This window comes from Colobus angolensis, unplaced genomic scaffold, assembly GCF_000951035.1.
Source record: "Colobus angolensis palliatus isolate OR3802 unplaced genomic scaffold, Cang.pa_1.0 Scaffold164, whole genome shotgun sequence".
NCBI classification, from domain to species: Eukaryota; Metazoa; Chordata; class Mammalia; order Primates; family Cercopithecidae; genus Colobus; species Colobus angolensis.
Window position 1 is genome coordinate 53,788 of NW_012114755.1, and position 20,094 is coordinate 73,881.

Consider the following 20,094-nt stretch of genomic DNA (forward strand, 5'->3'; position numbering starts at 1 on the left):
TGTTTCAGCAACAAAAGCTAAAAGCAAACTGAATAATGTCCTGCGTTCCTTAAGATGTCATTCTGCAAAAGGACAAGGTATTGTCCCTTGACTTTAAGTGGATAAAGAATAACATTAAATTTCATTTGAATCTGCGTGTCATTTCTATTAGGAAGATCACAGCGGTAGCGACAGTAGCGGCACAGCACCGCCACAAAGGAGGTGGGGGAAAAGTGGTAAAAATGCATGAACTTTTTTCCAAAGAAAAATAAAGATAAATCAAAAATAAGTTTTACAGACATGCCTTTCCTAGCTTAGGAAAGTTAATTTTTAAATGCGCTTCTGCTGTCTAAGGTGCAAAGCCAGGCTAGGGAGTGCGTGGCTGGAATCTGCATGCTGATAAGAGAAGGCTGATGTACTTACAGTGACAGAGGGCAGGCTTCGGGAGAAAAGCTGTTTGTGTTAGCCTGCGAGTTACCCAGGGCTGCAGTGAGAGCAGAAGGGAGGAGTGGGAGTGCCAGTCTGCGTACACCTTCACCGCGTCTCATTACATCTGCCAGCCTCTCTCTCCCTCTCTCTTTCATTTCCACATTCCCTTTGTTCCTGAAAAAAAAAAAAAATCTACACGTCACATCAGAGTCCCCAGATGCAGTCTACACCAAAGAAAAAAAAAATGAATAATTCAATCAAACTGTGCATAGTCTCTAAGGCAATAAATCTATTGCACTTAAAGAAACGAAGGGTAATTACCACCATGAATTAGAATAAGGCCAAAGACCAGAGATGTCGCTGAGTCTGTGGATAAACTTCTCTGTAAATAAAGTTTCATTTATTTAATCCTTTTGGCATCTCAAATGGAAAGTCAGAGAAAGATTTTTAACTTATTTTAGAAGGGTATTCCCTTCTTTTTAAACACATTGAGGCGGCGGGGGCGGGGTTGGGAGTGGAGGGATGACGATGAAGAAGGAGAGAAAAAGCCTAGAGTATACTACCTTTCTCAAAAAGCTCCCAAAGGCAGCGTAAAGCGGCACAGACACGAACTAACACAATGTGTGTCCGTGGAGCCTGTACAGGGTCCATTTCTCCCCCACGTCACCCTCCTCCATTCCCCTCTAATCAGACGCGGATCACCCTCCACTCTCCGACACTGCAGCTCAGCACAAGGGCAGCTGGAATCTGGGAACCTTACCTGCAGCACCAATACCTAAGAGAAATCGCGATTCCCTGACACCAACACCCCATGTCATCCCCACGCACCCTGCCAAAGTCCTGTAACCATCTACTTCTTCCATCTGCCTAAGAGAAACTGTAAACGGGATTCCCTCCCCCCACCCCCACGATTGAATGGAAGCTCTGTACTGTACCGACTTCTGGATTTGCCCTGGGTTGAGTTTAGGGAATGTCTGGAAAGAAAAAAAGGGAGGAAAAAAGGAGGGGGTCAGCTCAAGCCTTGTCCAAGTTAGTCAGAAGGCGGTGTTAGGCAGGAAAGCGCCTACGGGAAAAACAGCTGGGATGCAGACGGGCTATGGAAATCTCAGTTCTAGGAACCGTGTCCTTTCGTCCCGGAGGTAAGATTGTGTGACTGCCGCACGTTTATTCGTTCACTGTCTGTGTCTCTCTTCCCCACCCCCAACTACCCCTGCCACTCAGATCAGCCGGCATGCACCCTGAAGAAGGGCACAGGGCTTTATTTTTCAGGTCTCTCCACTTATAAATTATGGGTGTCACTAAAACGAGATTAGCAAATCTTCTACCGCTGGCGGTGGCAACCAGAGCCTCTGTCTTGCCAGTTGCGCACTCCGAGATATCTCGCGGTGCAGAATGGTTCCGAAGCCCCAGCCCGCTGGGTCGCTCGGCCTCAAGGCTCAGGTGATGGAGGGGAGGCTCGCGGCGTCCCAAACGGGTTCGGCCAAGGGTTTCCATCCCATCACCACTTCCCGCTGCCTCCACGCGCGCGCGCGGACGCACGAGCACACACACACGCACGCACACGCGTATTCTGAAATTCTGGCCGAACTCCTCATCTAAACGGAAGTCCCTTTACAGTCAATTCAGCCCGCTCGAGAGCATCGGGGAAACTGGACTGTTTCGTGGATGAACGGCGAGGGTGCCAGCGGTCAGGCTTGGCCAAGCTTTGTTTACGTGCCTAAGTCGCCACCTTGAGGTCGAGGGGAAGACTGCGCCCAGCTAGGGGCTGTAGAGACGAACCCAGCTGACACTAGCCCAGCAGCCTTGGCGACCTCCCGGACCGCTTGAAAGAGAAGCAAAGGGAGGGCGCCTTGCGGGCGCGCGGGCCGCGCTAGGCGCCGTCTGCCCTCAGAGACTCGGGCTGACAGGAGTGAGAGCTAAAACTTCCAACTAGCTGAAACCAATAGCCGGGAATCGAGCGAAGGCGAACTCTCCCAGCAAAGTACAAAGCTTCGGGCCAAACTGTCTGCAGCTCCAAGACAGGGGCTGCAGCTCCGAAACTCCAAACACTAACTCCTACGGGAGGGCAGTGGCAGAGGGTGGGGGCAGCTTCGAAAAGGCATACCAACTGCTCCGGTCCTGACCGAAGACCGAGCTCCCTTCTGCGGTGACCTCGGCTCAGAGCTGACTTCGTACTCCCTGGGACTCATCTCCCGCTTCCTCTCCACCTTCGGAACAGGAGACAGACAAAGGGACTCAGGGACGCGGCCAGACCCAAGGTCACAAACGGAGGTCTCCGAGACAAGAATTGCGTGCAAGAGAAGGACGTTCAGGCAGCCCGGCCGCCTACTGCGAGAGCTGAACATTTCTCAGCTCTATAGTCGCCCATTTCTCAGGAAATCAGTCCTTCTGAGTGTCTAACAATGGATTAGGTAAAATAATAATGATTGTTATTAATTATATCACTGATTTTCTATTTTCCCATTCCTACCCCTATGGAAGCCTTTTTCGCTCACCGTTCTTCTGTATTCACGCCTTGCACTAAAAGAATGCCAGGCTTAAGAACCTCCTAGCTAAATCCTGAAATAACTTATTGCAGTTGTTCTTTGTTACTCCTGGTCACTGCCTCCAAGGCTTGGGGACATCTGCAAGGCCACACCGAAGGTCCTCCTCGGTGAACTGTGCCCCATGGGTTCCTCAGTCATTTCTCTGCTACTTGGATGCATAGACATTATTTAAATATACTTTATAAATTGAGAAGAATTCTATTTATTTCAAGAAAAAGGGGCACTAGGGAACTATTTTGTTTCATATGAGCATAAATCAGCCCTGGCTGACTTCCGCTGTGCCCATTCAGTATTTTGGTCAGCAATAAATAATGGAATAAATTAAAATTTAAAAATATAGCCACAGCAACCCGGTGCTAATGGACAACAAGAAATGTCTTCTCCAATAGAAGAAGCAACAGGCCCCCAAGCCAGACCCCACTCCCTGTTTCATGCCACAGCCTATCAAATTAACATTGGATAGCTCTTCCATTTATGTGGAAAGCTGAATGTTATTGAGAACAGTACTGAATTTTCCCAGGGAATCCCAATTATAGAAACACCTGTGCTAAGTAATGCTATTCTAATCCACTATGAAAACCTTAAGTATGTAATAGCCCTCAAATCATCTCATTTCTTAGTTGCAGTGGGTAGGCCTTATACAAGAATATTAGACTTGTACAATGTCCCGAGAGCCTTAACTCAGAGGGCTCTTGGTTTTGCCATACATAATCCTGACAGTTCATTTTATCTTAAATGGAAAAAATATACACATGAAGTTTAACATAACTGGCAGAAACTAAGCCAGGGTAGGAATTAAACAAATCCAGTGACTACAAAACTGGAACACATATCACATGTGCAGTCAGGGACCAATTCCATGATTTTTAATCAAAAATCCTAAGAATGTGATAGAAACCAGAATGTTGTAAACTCCTACCAATTTCCCAAAAAACATACACGTCATCTATATTTTTAACAATACCAGACCTAACATTTTTGAAGTGCTATCTGAAAATATATGTATTTATTAAGGTAATCGTTGCTTTATTGCTTAAGGTGGCCAAAACTAACACTTCTGAAACATCCAGATGAAAAGTGAAATTTCTATCCATCATCTGTTTCTCTTACAATGATACATAGAATTTTTGAATTTTTTTTAACTGAAAGTGATCTAAATAATTACACAAGTAAGCATGATTATCACAATAAAACACAGAAAAGAAAAATATAAGGAAGGGTTATAGGGTAATAACCACAGAAATAAACTTTAGTCACTAAAATTCAAAGTACCCCTCATGATAACATCCTTCTGAGATATCGTGTTATCTTTTCACCATCAAGTAATGTTAAAGCATGTGCATTCCTTCATCCATGCCTTTCTCCATTTATAGACCCACTTGCCTCTTCCCAAGTCTGAGGCTGGCCATTCACAAAGATGATTACTATATCATTCATTATGCATTTTAGCCAGCCTAGAAAAATTTAGTAAATCAGTATAGGTCATTTCCAATACCTAATAAAAGACAAAGAAGGAACACAAAAATAATGCTGTAAAACTTCCCACCAATAAATATGAAACAATAATTTACTACTAGTCTTTAAATATTTGATAGTTTACCTCAGCAATTTTGTTTTATTATTTGTTAGCATTGTGTTTAAAACTAAATTTGACTAAAATCTCTAATTTTAAAATGTGTTACTTAAAAATCTTCTTCGAAATCCCATACTATTTTTTAAATTTCTAAATACTGGATTTCTTTTGTGTGCGTATTTTTTTTAACATTACAATCATATTGGAGACTTTTTGCTTGTTTTCCACAATTTTATTCATGCTTAAATATTTACTGAGTGCCTCGTATGTGCAAAACAAATAATTAAAAGTATGTTAACTAAGGATTTATCTTTTTGCTTTTATGATTTAATATATATTAATTAAAGATCTATTGCATATATATTGAAAATTAATTTTTATTAAATATGCCAGTGGAAGCATTCTGTTCAATATTTGATAATTCTCCATATGATGATATTTCATTCTATTTGGCACATACTGTTGAAATTACCCGTTATTTTTATTAACCAACAAATTGTATACATTTCTAAAAATAAGTTTTCTGACTTATCAAACGATATATCTATAAAAAACCTTTATTTAAAAACAGGATGTATAGTTATAAGCCAATTCCAAATAACATCTTTTACTTTTAAATCAATTCTAAAAGAAAACTCAAACTGTATTTCAAGTCAAAATGTTTAATATAATTGCTATGCAAAATTATTCTATAACTTGCTAAGTTTTATGTCTTTAGCATGTATCATAATGATACATACAATATAGAGATGTTATCTTCTCAAATTCAAACAAACAAATGAAAGCTAAAAAATAAGTCAATGTTCCCAAGTATCTGGATGTTTGCTATTATTTAAATAACTCATTGGGTTTTACTGAACTTTTATTTTCATCAGAATGTTTTCTATGAATTTGAATATATTATCTTTAAAACGGGGGAGGGGAGGAAGAAAACAATAGTGAAAATCTGCAACAATGATTATCCTCATGTTCATTCATGTCTGTTTAAGACAATAACAAATGAAAAGCTTCACTTATTCACACTTAAAGTTCTAGAATAGTAGGCTTCTAGGGGAAAATACTAAACTCAACAGCTCAATACAAAAACCTCTTTTAATTGCACACAATATGTTATCAACCTACTTTCAAAGTTGATGAAGTTTAGTACTAAATTGAATATTAAGCAAATAAGTGTTAACTATGTTCACTAGAATTAGCATATTTTAGATATTTTTAAGAGCATCAGCATCATGATATGGTTGTCATAGAAACTGCAACAATATGTCATTTCAATTAATTTTATATGCAGTGATAAGGCCTAGTTCTACATCACTTCAACACAAGTTTGAAAAGCAAAAACTGAAAAGCAGATAAAAATAGTAAATAGTAAGTTTCCAATTTCTACCCATCTAGAAATAGAGTACGAGCCTTTTAAAAATAAAAATTCACAATGCATTCCAATGACATGAAAAAGATAGCAATTTAATAAAGATTACAAAATATTTTAAAAGAATACATTCTGAAAAAAAAAAGTTTTTACTAACAACCAACTACTTCTCTTAATATTCCATACTCTTGTTATTTAGGTATATTTATAGGTAAGAAAAATTATTGGTTATTACATTACTTAATTATTAAATTATGGATGCTCTTTCCGTTCTCAAGAGATAGGTGCATTTGCTTTTACATTATACATTCAGAATAACTAGAGCAGAATTTTAATATTTTTAAAGTAATTATTGCAAGAGATCCTTTTCATTTAGAAGGAAATCACACTGTACTATTGCAAAAGCCTTCTTAGTATATCACTGTGAGAGATACTCTGTTGACATTAATGGCTTGATTATTGGAACAGAAAAAGCCTATGAAAATAAAGCATATATTTCCAGAGAATAACTATGACTGAAGATTTGGAGCTCTAAATTAATTTGTTATTTAGCTACCAAGTACCTATTCTTTATATTTTCTTTTATTGCACATTTCAATGTGGAATATGCCCAAGAAAACTCTGAAAATGATTTGAAAAGACACATTAGATTTAAGTCTATATTTATCATGCATCTTTTTAACATATAGCTCCTGTTGCCAATAATTTCAACTAATTACTACAAAGCAATATCCTCAAAATATCTATTGAAATATTATCTTAAAAGTAATTTTTAGAAAGTAAATGAATACTATGTGTGTATTTTTTTAATGAAGTCTAAAGAAACAATCTACAGAAGAAAAGATAAACATATGCAACTTATTCTCCTTGATAGGATTAGGAGGCTTTTAAAGAAGCATTTAAATTCCAGTTTTCCTGACAATTAACAATGGAAAACAGATGTTTACAAAGCTGTTTCGTATGCGGTCTTAAAAGACGATAAAAGATGGTTTGTGGATAGTAAGAAGGACGAGCCAGATAACTGCTTTCTGGGTGTATATTTAAACAGCATTTTCATTGGCTCAGTTATTGTTAATAGTGAAAGAAAACACTTTGTGCTGCACATACTGTATGACTGTGACTATAGAAAACTGCCTTCATAAAGTCCTCAAAAACTCTTAAGACGTAATTTACAAAGATAATAATAACACAGAATTATTTCACTTCTCTGAATGCTACACATTTGCATACCAGGACTGTGTACAATATACTCATAATGCACATTCATAATAACAAGGACTTCTTAACTCTATAACTACAGCATAAGATCTGTGCAGCAGACAATCCATCTTACCAAGTTTTACTTATTGGTGTGAAAGTGTTAGTCTTAGTAAGCCAGGTGTTAGCTGTCTACAAAATTGAAGGCCACATTAACTACTACATCACCACTGTGAGAAAATATAATGATAAAACTGAAAATCATGTGAGTTTGCCAGACAATAACACTACTAACTATCTAAGTTTATATCTAAGATAATGTCAAATGAATATTTCAACAGTTGGATGTGATAATCATGAGCCCGTATTTCCAAAACAAAAAAGGAAGCAGCAGCAGCTAAAAATCACTGATGTTTGTTTTTGGTATTATTATTTATTGAACCAGGCACCACACTTTGTGCTTTTTTGTTTGTTTGTTTAAGTTTTAAAATATTCATTTGGGTATTTTTCTTTACTCAAAATGATGAATCTTCTTCAGGAGACATTAATCTCCTGCCCATGCCTAGTAACTGCATATTTGGTATCCACTAGAGAAACCAAATAAATTCTAATTTTGGTTATCATCCATGATGTCTTTTATTTTTATTCAGCAGGGAATAAGTATAGTCTAATAAATGACAGAAATATGGTGTTTCTATTGCCTAGATGAGTTATTTTCTAAATTTACTTCTGATACTTTTATATTAGTCTAAAAGGAAAAGGTAATTTTTAAACAAAGAGAAAATAATTAAACAAGTGGTACAATATGTAACAGTACCTGGATTAGCACAAACTGAGCAAAAATATCTAATTAGGAAAAATTTCTGAATATACTAACACATTTACATTTTCAAAATTTAAACTTCATTTAACATGAAAAAATGCAGCATAAAATAATTACTTGTCCTTACAATTTTTATTCAATATTCACCACCCATAGGCATTTATTTATGTGGATATTATTATTGAAATTGAATGTATTTCACTGTTAAGTTTCAACTATCTCCCAAATTATAATAAAGAGTAAAACAACATATTCATGTATTTGACTTTATTCAATTAAGAGTTTTTTAAATGTAAGCTGATTATTTACACGAGCATTACAATTTATATTAAGACCATTATTACTTAAATATAAGGAACAAAGAAACTACTTTGAACCAGCAACATTTGGTCCTTGATATTATATTAGTTAAAAGATTGTTAAAAATCACCAGTAGACTTCTATTATCCTACCTTTACAGCTCAGGTTTAATATACAAAGAGAAATTCGTAAAACTACTTTGGTTTTCAAAATCAGTTCTAGTACAAAATCTCTTATGTCTAAATTTTATGAGTAGGATTCCAACGTTTGTTGCTATTCTCTTTTAAAAATAGCTTTTGTTAGAATAACATTTTATCCATTAATGTTTAAGAAATTATTTTGCAAAGCCAATAAGAGATTTAATGTTTCACTGGTTTTTTCATATGAGTATATGTTATCTGGGCATGATGAAAGAAAAAATTACAAAGACTTCCTGGACGGCAGGCAGTGAAACACACTATAATCATCCGCGCTGGAAAACTCTACACTACGTTGCCCTGGATGGTATCAAACTCCAGGGATCACTCATGCCTCAAGCTTCCTGAGTAGCTGGGACTACAGACCCATGCCACCATGCCTGGCTTGGAAAACTCTTTAAGCACAAGGTGCATTCAAGGTTTTCATCAAAATCAAGTAGTTATATTTAATATCAATAAAACTATATATGTCTATATGAGATAGGTGATCATATATAACTGTTTTACCTTGTAGTCTTTTGACCCAGAATTTCAGCAATTTTGTGATTTTTCCAAATATAGCAATAGGAAAATGAAGTACCAACCCACCTTTCCTGGAATAGGGCCATATCAATTGGACCTAGGAGAACAGGTACAGGGCCTACTCTTTTTTAATTCATTAACCTTTTTTGCTATAATTTTATTTGAGCCACTACAGCTACCAACTATCACAATTTTGTGACTTGTTCTTATTTCCCACTGTTTCACAAATTTCTTCTGTACAGTTATTAAAAATACTATTTCCCTTTTATCATTTGACAAATCTAAGCACCCAAAATGTGAACTTTCTCATTCTGCTTTCATTTTGTGTGCCTATATTTGGAAGAGTATGGAGATTTTTTTTCTACCAAGATGAACAGTATTTGTAAACTTACATAAGAGGTGTCCTGTAATTAGCAAACTTCTTTTTGGTCCGTTTGTTACAATATTTCACAAGCAAAGTAATACATACAACAGTTAACACTTACAGTTACACAAGTAGGGCTCATGTACTCCTTGTGGTGTCTGTATTTATTTTCTGATGTCCTTAAGGTAAACTAAAAATCCTAAAATGAAAGAACTAAGAATAATTTATCTGAGCTACTTCCAAATGTATAGGTGTGGATGCTAAGATATAAGAAGAGTAAGCAAAAGAACCATGGTATCTGTATTCCATGAGTGTACAGTTTACAACCATTGCAAGTCATTCCAACAACTGCATGGAATACATTGACTGGCATGGTCATTCAAATGTCACAAGAAAAATATACAACCTACAAGCAGTGGGAGTGATTAATATCTCATTTCTCCTGAGAGTATAGGGTTGTACATAAAGAAGAGCTAGAGTATTAGATCGTCTTAATAGTATAGTTTTGTATTCATTGACTATGTATATGTAGATACTATGCTCAACAAGAGACTAGTGTAGAGTTTAATAAATCAACTATTAAAATTATTTATACAAATCATTCAACTGCAGAATTTTTTCAGGTTTCATCCTATAACATATCTATTAATAAGCCTTCATTCTAAGTCATTCCTATCTCCTAACTACTGCTTCTACATTTACAATTGAGAAAATAAAAGCATTCCTCATAGCAGACATCCTAAGAGCATATATGCAAAGATTCTCATGAAATTCTATCAGAAAGAGAGGCAGAAATCTTGATATTTCTTATAGACCTAATGTCAAGTTATCTGATTTGACTCATTTTTTGCTCAGGCCTGATTTCTTTTAGGTCCTAAGAATATATTTATTTTCACTTATTTGTAAAAATCAGTAAAAGAGCATTGCTAGGTCATCTTGTAAATGCTTTTTATTTTTAATTGATTTTACTTTTCTTAAATTAATGCTTGCAAAAAGTAAAAAATTCAATTTTATTGAAAAGCTTATGTGACAATGGACCTCCACCACGCCATTCCCCACCCTCATTCATATGACCCAAAGGCAATCACTGTCAAGTCTTTCAAGTGTTACTTTTGGTATTTAGCTCCACATTTCTAATAATGTGCTCAAAAGTATATTTCAAGCTTTTGTATATATACTGATTTATTTATTTCAATAGGTTTTTGGGGAACAGGTAGTGTTTGGTTACATGAATAAGTTCTTTAGTGATGATTTCTGAGATTTGGGTACACCCATCAGCTGAGCAGTGTACACTGAGTCTTTTAACCCTCATCCCCTCCCACCCTTTCCCCTGAGTTCCCAGAGTCCACTGTATTATTTTTATGTCTTTGCCTTATCATAGCTTAGTTCCCACTTATGAGTGAGAATATATGATGTTTGGTTTTCCATTCCTGAGTTAATTCACTTACAATAATGGTCTCCAATTCCATCCAGCTTGCTGTGGATGCCATCATTTCATTCCTTCCAATGACTGAGTAGTATTCCATCATATATAAACCACAATTTCTGTATCCACTCATTGACTGATGGGTGTTTGGACTGGTACCATATTTTTGCAATTGTGAATTGTGCTGCTATAAACATGCATGTGCAAGTATCTTTTTCATGTAATGACTTCTTTTCCTCTGGGTAGATACCCAGTAGAGGGATTACTGGATCAAATTGTAGTTCTACTTTTAGTTCTTTAGGGAATCTCCACACTGTTTTTCATAGTGGTTGTACTAGTTTATGTTCCCACCAGCAATGTAAAAGTGTTCCCTTTTCACCATATCCATGCTAACATCTATTTTTTGTTTTGTTTTGTTTTGTTTTCTGATTATGGCCATTCCTAAAAAAGTAAGGCAGTATTGCACTGTGGTTTTGATTTACATTTCCCTGGTCATTAGTGAGGTTGAGCATTTTTTTTTTTTTTTGAAATGGAGTCTCATTCTGTCACCCAGCCTGGAGTGCAGTGGCATGATCTCTGCTCACTGTAACCTTCACCTCCCAAGTTCAAGCAATTCTTCCCCCTCAGCCTCCCAAGTAGCTGGGATTACAGGGGCACACCACCATGCCCAGCTAATTTTTGCATTTTTAGTAGAGACAGGGTTTCACCATGTTGGCCAGGCTAGTCTCGAACCCCTGACCTCAGGTGATCCACCCACCTCAGCCTCCCAAAGTGCAAGGATTACAGGTGTGTGCCCCGCTGCTGAGCATTTTTTAATATTTTGTTGGCCATTTGTATGTCTTCTTTGGAGAATTGTCTATTCATGTCCTTAGGGCACTTTTTTATGGGATTTTTTTTTCTTGCTAATTTGTTTGAATTCCTTGTAGATTCTGGATATTAGTCATTTGTCAGATGTATACATTGTGAAGATTTTCTCCCACTCAGTGGGTTATCTGTTTACCCCACTGATTGTTTTTTGCTGTGCAGAAGCTTTTGAGTTTCGTTAAGTCCCATCTATTTATCTTTGTTTTTGTTGCATTTGTTTTTGGTTTCTTGGTCATGAACTCTTTACATAAGCCAATGTCTAGAAGGGTTTTTCTGATGTCATCTTGTAGAATTTTTATGGTTTCAGGTCTTAAATTTAAGTCTTTGATCCATCTTGAGTTGATGTTTGTATAAGGTGAGAGATGAGGATCCAAATTCATTCTTCTACATGTGGCTTGCCAGTTATCCCAGCACCAATCATTGACCTACCACCTCTATCTATATGAAGTCTCCATGTCTATATTGATCTGTTTCTTGCCTTTGTGTTCTGATTTATTAATCTACTTTATAAAACTATACAACTATATAAACCCACTCTATCAAGATATCGAAGATTTCCATCATCCCAAAAAGATATCTTCTGCCCCTTCTCAGTCAATACCTACCCCTTCAGAGGCAATCATTATTGTGATTGCTATCACAGTAGATTAGTTTTGCCTATTCTTGTTCATTACAAATTCTTGTTCTTCATATAAATTCAGTATGTATTCTTGAATATGGCTTTGTTTACTCAACAAAATGTTTTGAATTTCATCCATGCTATCATGCATTTCAGTGAAAGATTAATTTTTATTTTTTTATTTTATTTAATTTTATTTTTTTGAGATGGAGTCTCGCTCTGTCACCAGGCTGGAGTGCAGTGGTGCGATCTCAACTCACTGTAACCTCTGCCTTCCGGCTTCAAGCAATTCTCCTGCCTCAGCCTCCTGAGTAGCTGGGACTACAGGTGCGTGCCACCACGCCCAGCTAATTTTTGTATTTTTAGTAGAGACGGAGTTTCACCATGTTGGCCAGGATGATCTCGATCTCTTGACCTCGGGATCCACCTCCCAAAGTGCTGGGATTACAGGCAAGAGCCACCGTGCCCGGCCCATTTTTAATTTTGAGTAGTATCCCATTCTGTGTATATATCACCATTTATTTATCAGGCTACATTGATGAACATTTGAATTGTTTCCAGTTTGGGCTAATATGAATAAAGCTGCTAAAACATTCTTGTACAAATGTTTTTGCAAACATGTTTTCTCAGGTAAAAATCTTAGAGTGGAATTTCTAGATTTTAATGAGATTTATGTTTCACTTTATAAGTTGCCAAACCAATTTCCAAAGTGGTCATATCATTTTATATTCCCACCAGCAATGTTTGAAAATTTCAATTGCCTCACATTTTACCTATATTTGATATTGTCCAGTTTGTTTGGTCAGTTTTTTAAAAATATTAGCCATTCTAGAGGATGTGTTTTAGTTTTAATTCTCCAGATACTAATGACATTGAGCACTTTTTCATATATTTATTGACCATTTGTGTATAATACTTTCTGAGATGCCCATTCAAGGTCTTTGATCTTTTTTTGGTGGGGGGAGGGTTGATTGTCTAATTTTATTGAATTGTAGAATTGCTTGTAATTCTGAACACAAGACCTTTGCCAGACATGTTTTCGCAAATATTTTCTCCATGTCTGTGACTCCCCTATTCATTCTGTTAACAATGTATTTTGATGAGTAGATGTTTTTAATTTTGATAAAGTCCACATTATTAATTTTTTTCTTTTATCACTAGTTTTCTAGGTTCTGTCTAAAAATCAAATTCCATTATCTTGTATTGATGTTGCAAGATTGCAAAAATAGCCTCTTATGTTTTCATCTAGAGATTTTATAGTTTTAGTTTTTACATTAAAGTCCCTAGTCAAATTAATTTTTGTGTACAGTGTGATGTATGCGTGTGAAATAATACAAATCCATATATTGGTCTCTGCCCCCAGTTCCTGATACAGGGCTCCTAAAACCCCCTTGTAATTTCTTAAGAGATAGGAGTGCTAGGAGCATCTTTTTGTTCTAATACTTCATCTTTAACCTTGGTTCCTGACAACAGAGTTCCTAAACTGCTTGACGTTTCCTGTGTGATAGGAGCATCTTTTGTTCTAACAAGGTTACTCTTCATGGGCTCCTGGATTGAGACTACTCACCGGAAAGACCAAGCCATGATTAGAAGCTTTGAAATTTTAGTCCTATATCCCTTCCTCTGGGAAAGGAATGGGGGATAGGAATTGAATTAATAGTTCATCATGCCTATGTAGTGAAGCCTTCCCAAAAATCCCTAAAAGATTGGGTTTGGAGAACTTCCAGATTGGTAAACACATGGAGGTGCTGAGAGGGTGGCACTCTGAAGAGGGTATAAGAGCTCCACACCCTTTCCCTATGCATCTTTTCCATCTGTCTATTTCTAAATTGTATCCTTTCATAATAAACCAGTAATCTGGTAAGTAAACTATTTTCCTGAGTTCTGTGAGCCATTCTAGAAAATTATTGAACCAAAGAATGGGGTTGTGGGAACTTCTGATTTACAGCAGGTTGGTCGGAGAAGCATAGATGCAACCTGGATTTACAACTGGTGTCTGAGGTGGTGGCAGTTCTGTGGGATTGAATTCTTAACCTGTGAAAGTTAATATAATCTCTAGGTAGATCATCTCATAACTGAATTAAATGCTAGGACACCCATTCAATGTCTGCTGAAAAGTGCAGAATTGCTTGGTGTGGGAAAAATAAAACCCACACATCTGGTGTCAGAAATGAGGTATTCAGAGTAGACATAGAGTAGCGATGGAAACAGGAGTTTTACTTGCAACAGGCGAAGTTCATTTTTTTCCCCATACGGATAGTCAGTTGTTCTGAGAGCATTTTTTAGACTATCATTTTCTTTGGAATTGCTTTGGCACTTTGGTAGAAAATCAATTGACAACATAAATGTGGATCTATTTCAGAACCCTCTATTCTGTTCCAGTTGCCTGTCTACACATAAATACTACACTGTCTTGATTACCATAACATTACACTAAGTCTTGAAGTCAGAAAGTTTAAGTCCTCCAAATTTATTCTTTTTGTTGTTGTTATTTTCGGACACTTTCAATTACATATAAATTTTAGAATCAGCTTGTCAACTTTTACCCCTCAAAAAAGCCTGTTGGGATTTTTATTGGGATTTTATTTAATCTACAGATAAGTTTTGAGAAAATTGATATTTAACACCACCAAGTTTTTCAGTCTGTGAAAATAGCATGTCTCTCCAGTTAGATCATCTTTAAATTTCCTCAGTAATGTTCTGTATATTCAATGCAGAAGTCTTAATCACATTTCATTAAATATATCCCTATGTATTTTGTGTCTGGATATATAACAGTATTTTTTAAATTTATTTTTTCCAACTTTTATTTTATATTCAGGAGATATATGTGCAGGTGTGTTACCTGGGTATACTGCGTGATGCTGAGGTTTGGGGTACAAATTGTCCCATCACCCAGGCAGTGAACATAATACCCAATAGTTTTTCAACCCATTCCCATCTCCCTCCTATCTCACATTAGTAGTCCCAGTTTCCATTACTGCAATCTTTATGTACATGTGTACTCAATATTTAGCTCCCACTTATTAGTGAGAACACGTGGTACTTGATTTTCTATTCCTATGTTAATTCGCTTAGGATAATGACCTCCAGCTGCATCCATGTTGCTGCAAAGGACATGATTTCATTCATTTTTATGGCTACATAGTATTTTATGTTGTATACATACCACATTTTCTTTATTCAGTCCACCATTGATGGGCACCTAGATTGATTCCATGTCTTTATTATTGTGAACAGTGCTACAATGAAGATGCAAGTGCATGTGTCTTTTTGGTAGAATAATTTGTTTTCTTTTAGATGTACACCAAGTAATGGGATAGCTGGGTTGAATTGTAGTTCTAAGTTATTTAAGAAATCTCCAAACTGCTCTTCACAATAGCTGAACTAATTTACATCTCCACCAACAATGTATAAGCCTCGCCAGCATTTGTTGTTTTCTAACTTTTTAATAATAGCCATTCCGACTTGTATGAGATGATATCTCATTGTGATTTTCATTTGCATTTCTCTGATGAGCAGTGATGTGGAGCATTTTTTCATGTTTTTTGGCCACTTGTATGCCTTCTTTTGTGAAGTGTCTGTTCATGTCTTTTCCCCATTTTTAATGGGGTTATTTGTGTTTTGCTTGTTCAACTGTTTAAGCTCCTTATGGATTCTGGATATTAGACATTTGTTGGATGCATAATTTGCAAATATTTTCTCCCATTCTGTGGGTTGTCTATTTACTCTGTTGACAGTTTCTTTTGCATGCAGAAGCTCTTCAGTTTAATTACGTCCCAGTAGTTCACTTTTGTTTTTGTTGCAATTGCTTTTGAGGACAGTCATAAATTCTTTAGCAAGGCTGATGTCCAGAATGGTGTTTCCTAGGTTTTCTTCTAGGATTCTCATACTTTAGGGTCCTATATTTAAATCTTTAATCCATCTTGAGTTAATTTTTATATATGGTTAAAGGTACAGGTTCAGTTTCATTCTTCTACATATGACTAGCCAGCTATCCCAGAATCACTTATTGAATAGGGAGTCCTTTTCCCATTGCTTATTTTTGTCAATTTTGTCAAAGATCAGATGGTTGTAGGTATGTGGCTTTATTTCTAAGTTCTCTATTTTGTTCCATTGGTCTATGAATCCGTTTTTATGGCAGTACCATGCTGTTTTGGTTACTGTAGACTTATAGTATGGTTGAAATTCAGGTAATGTTATGCCTCCAGCTTTGTTCATTTTTTGTAAGATTGCTTTGGCTGCTTGGGCTCTTTTCTGGTTCCATATCAATTTTAGAATAGTTTTTTCTACTTCCATGAAAAATGACACTGGGCCAGGCATGGTTGCTCACGTCTGTAATCCCAGCACTTTAGGAGGCCAAGGTGGACAGATCACTTGAGGTCAGGAGTTCGAGACTAGCCTGGCCAATATGGTGAAACCCGGTCTCTACTAAAAACACAAAAAAAATAGCTGGGTGTGGTGGTATGCACTAGGTGTAGCAGCTACTTGGGTAGCTGAGGCAGAAGAATCTCTTGAACCCAGGAGGTGAAGGTTGCAGTGAGCCAAGATCACACCACTACACTCCAGCCTGGGTGACAGAGCAAGACTCCATCACAAAAAAAAAAGAAAGAAAGAAAACAAAAGAAAAATTACATTGGTATTTTGATAGGAATTGCAATTACTCTGAATCTGTAAGTTGCTTTGAGCAGTATGGCCATTTTAACGATACTGATTCTTCCAATCCATGAGCATGAAATGTTTTTCCATTTGTTTGTGTCATCTATGATTTCTTTTAGCCGTGTTTTGTATTTCTCCTTGTAGAGCTCCTTCACCTCCTTGGTTAGATATATTCCTAGATATTTCCTGGATATGACTACTGTAAGTGGGATTGCATTCTTCATTTGGCTCTCAGCTTGAACATTATTGGTGTATAGAAATCATACTGATTTTTGTATGTTGATTTTGTATCCTGAAACTTTACTGAAGTCATTTATCAGTTCCAAGAGCCTTATGCCAGAGTCTTCAGGGTTTCCTAGGTATAGAATCATATAATCTGTGAAAAGAGTTTGACTTCTTCTTTTCCTATTTGGTTGACTTTCATTTCTGTCTCTTGCCTGACTGCTCTGGCTAACACTTCCAGTACTATGTTGAATAGAAGTGGTGACAGTGGGCATCCTTGTTGTACTCCAGTTCTCAAGGGGAATGGTTTTAGTTTTTGCCCATCCAGCATGGCATTGGCTATGGTGTGTAATAGATGGGTCTTATTATTTTGAGGTATGTTCCTTTGATGCCTAGTTTCTTGATAATTGTTATCATGAAGCGATGCTGGATTTTATCAAAAGCTTTTTCCACATCTGTTGAGATGATAATATGGTTTTTGTTTTTAACTCTGTTTATGTGGTGAATCACATTTATTAATTTGTGTATGTCAAACAAGCCTTGCATTTGAGGAATGAAACCTGTTTATTGTGGTGAATTAATTTTTTGATGTACTGTTGAGTTTGGTTTGCTATTATTTTCTTGAAGACTTTTGTGTCTATATTCACCAGGAATATTGGCTCATTGTTTTATTTTTTCACTGTGACTGCCAGGTTTTGGTATCAGGGTGATGCTCACTTTGTAGATTGAGGTAGGAAGGAGTCCTTCCTCCTCGATTTTTGGGGATACTTTTAGTAGAACTGATACCAGCTCTTCTTTGTATATCAGGTAGAATTTAGCTGTGAATCCATCCAGCTGGGGCTTTTTGTTTTTGGTTAGTAGGCTTTTTATCACTGATTCTAATTCAGAAGTCAATCTTGGTCTGTTCAGGGTTTCAATTGTTTCCTTATTCAACCATGGGAGGTTGTGTGTTTCTGGTAATTTATCAATTTCCTCAGATTTTATAGTTTGTGTGCATAGAGGTGTTCATAGTATTTTCCATGGATATTTTGTATTTCAGTGGGATCAGTTGTAATGTCACCTTTTATCATTTCTGATGGTGTTTATGTGAATTTTTTTTTGTTAATCTAGCTAATGATCTATCTATTTTATTTATCTTTTCAAATAACCAGCTTTTAGTTTGTTGATTCTTTGTATGGATTTTTGGGTCTCAATTTCATTCAGTTTCACTCAGATTTTAATTATTTCTTTTCTTCTGCTAGCTTTGGGATTAGTTTGTTCTTGTTTTTCTAGTTCCTGTAGATATAATGTTAGATCATTAATTTGAGATCTTGCTAACTTTTTGAGGTAGGCAATTACCACTATAAACTTTCCTCTTAACATTGCTTTTACTGCATCCAGAGATTTTTGTATGTTTTGTGTCTGTTTTCATTTTTTTTCAAATAATTTGTTTATTTCTGCCTTAATTTCATTGTTTACCCAAAAGTCATTCAGGGGTAAGTTGTTTCATTTCCTTATAAGCGTGTGTTTTTCAGGGATCTTTCTGGTATTCATTTCTATTTTTATTCCACTGTGGTCTGAGAGTATAGTTGGTATAATTTTGATTTCTTTGAATTTATTGAGACTTGCTTATGGTCAAGCATGTGGTTGATCTTGGAGTATGTTCTACATGCAGATGAGAGGACTGTATATTCTGTGGTTGATGGGTGAAGTATTCTGTAGATGTCTATTAGGTCCAGTTGATCAAGTGATAAGTTTAAGGCTAAAATTTGTTCGTTTTCTGCCTCAATGCCTTGTCTAATGTTGACAGTATGGGTGTTGTAATTCCCCACTATTACTGTGTAACTGTCTAAGTCTTTTCATAGGTCTAGAAGTACTCGTTTTATGAATCTGAGTGCTCCACTGTTGGATGTGTATATATGTAGGATAGTTAAGTCTTCTTGTTGAATTGAACCTTTTATCATTATATAGTGCCTTTCTTTGTCCTGTATTACTATGGTTGGCTTAAAGTCTGTTTTATCTGATATAAGAACAGTGATCCCTATTCTTTTCTGTTTTCCATGTGCACGACAGATCTTTCTCTAACCCTCTACTTTGAGCCTATGGATGTTGTTATGTGTGAGATGGGTGTCTTCAAGACAGCAGACAGATGAGTCTTGTTTTCTAATCCAAACTTTCCACCTTGTGCCTTTTAAGTGGGGTGTTTAAAGTATTGACATTCAAGGCTAATATTGATATGTGAGGTTTGATCCTATCATAAGGTTGTTAGTTGGTTGCTTTGTAGTTTCTATTGCGTGGTTGCTTTATAAGGTCTTTACGCTATGTACCTAAGTGTGTTTTAGTGGTAGATGGCATCATTCTTTTGTATCCATGTTTAAAACTCCCTTAAGGATCTCCTCTAAGGTTGGTCTAATGGCAACAAATTCACTTAGTGCTAGCTTGTCTGGAAAATATCTTTTTATTTCTCTTTCGCTTATACAGCCTACTTTGGCAGGATATGAAGTTCTTTTTTCTTTTTTTATTCTTATTATACTTTAAGTTTTAGGGTACATGTGCATAACATGCAGGTTTGTTACATATGTATACTTGTGCCATGGTGGTGTGCTGCACCCACCAACTCGTCAGCACCCATCAACTCGTCATTTACATCAGGTGTAACTCCCAATGCAATCCCTCCCCCCTCCCCATAATAGGCCCTGGTGTGTGATATTCCCCTTCCTGAGTCCAGGTGATCTCATTGTTCAGCTCCCACCTATGAGTGAGAACATGCGGTGTTTGGTTTTCTGTTCTTGTGATAGTTTGCTAAGAATGATGGTTTCCAGCTGCATCCATGTCCCTACAAAGGACACAAACTCATCCTTTTTTATGGCTGCATAGTATTCCATGGTGTATATGTGCCACATTTTCTTAATCCAGTCTGTCACTGATGGACATTTGGGTTGATTCCAAGTCTTTGCTATCGTGAATAGTGCCGCAATGAACATACGTGTGCATGTGTCTTTATAGCAGCATGATTTATAAACCTTTGG

At 36.5% G+C, this 20,094-nt stretch overlaps 1 long non-coding RNA gene across 1 annotated transcript in view; it reads right to left on the reverse strand.

Moving 5' to 3' along the window:
• Positions 1-390: 390 nt before the first annotated feature.
• The window catches only part of LOC105508561, a 103,486-nt gene continuing 83,782 nt past the window's right edge, over positions 391-20,094 (reverse strand). The window contains exon 4 of the long non-coding RNA XR_001001293.1: positions 391-582. This is a non-coding gene — a long non-coding RNA (uncharacterized LOC105508561). The remainder of the gene's footprint in view (positions 583-20,094) is intronic.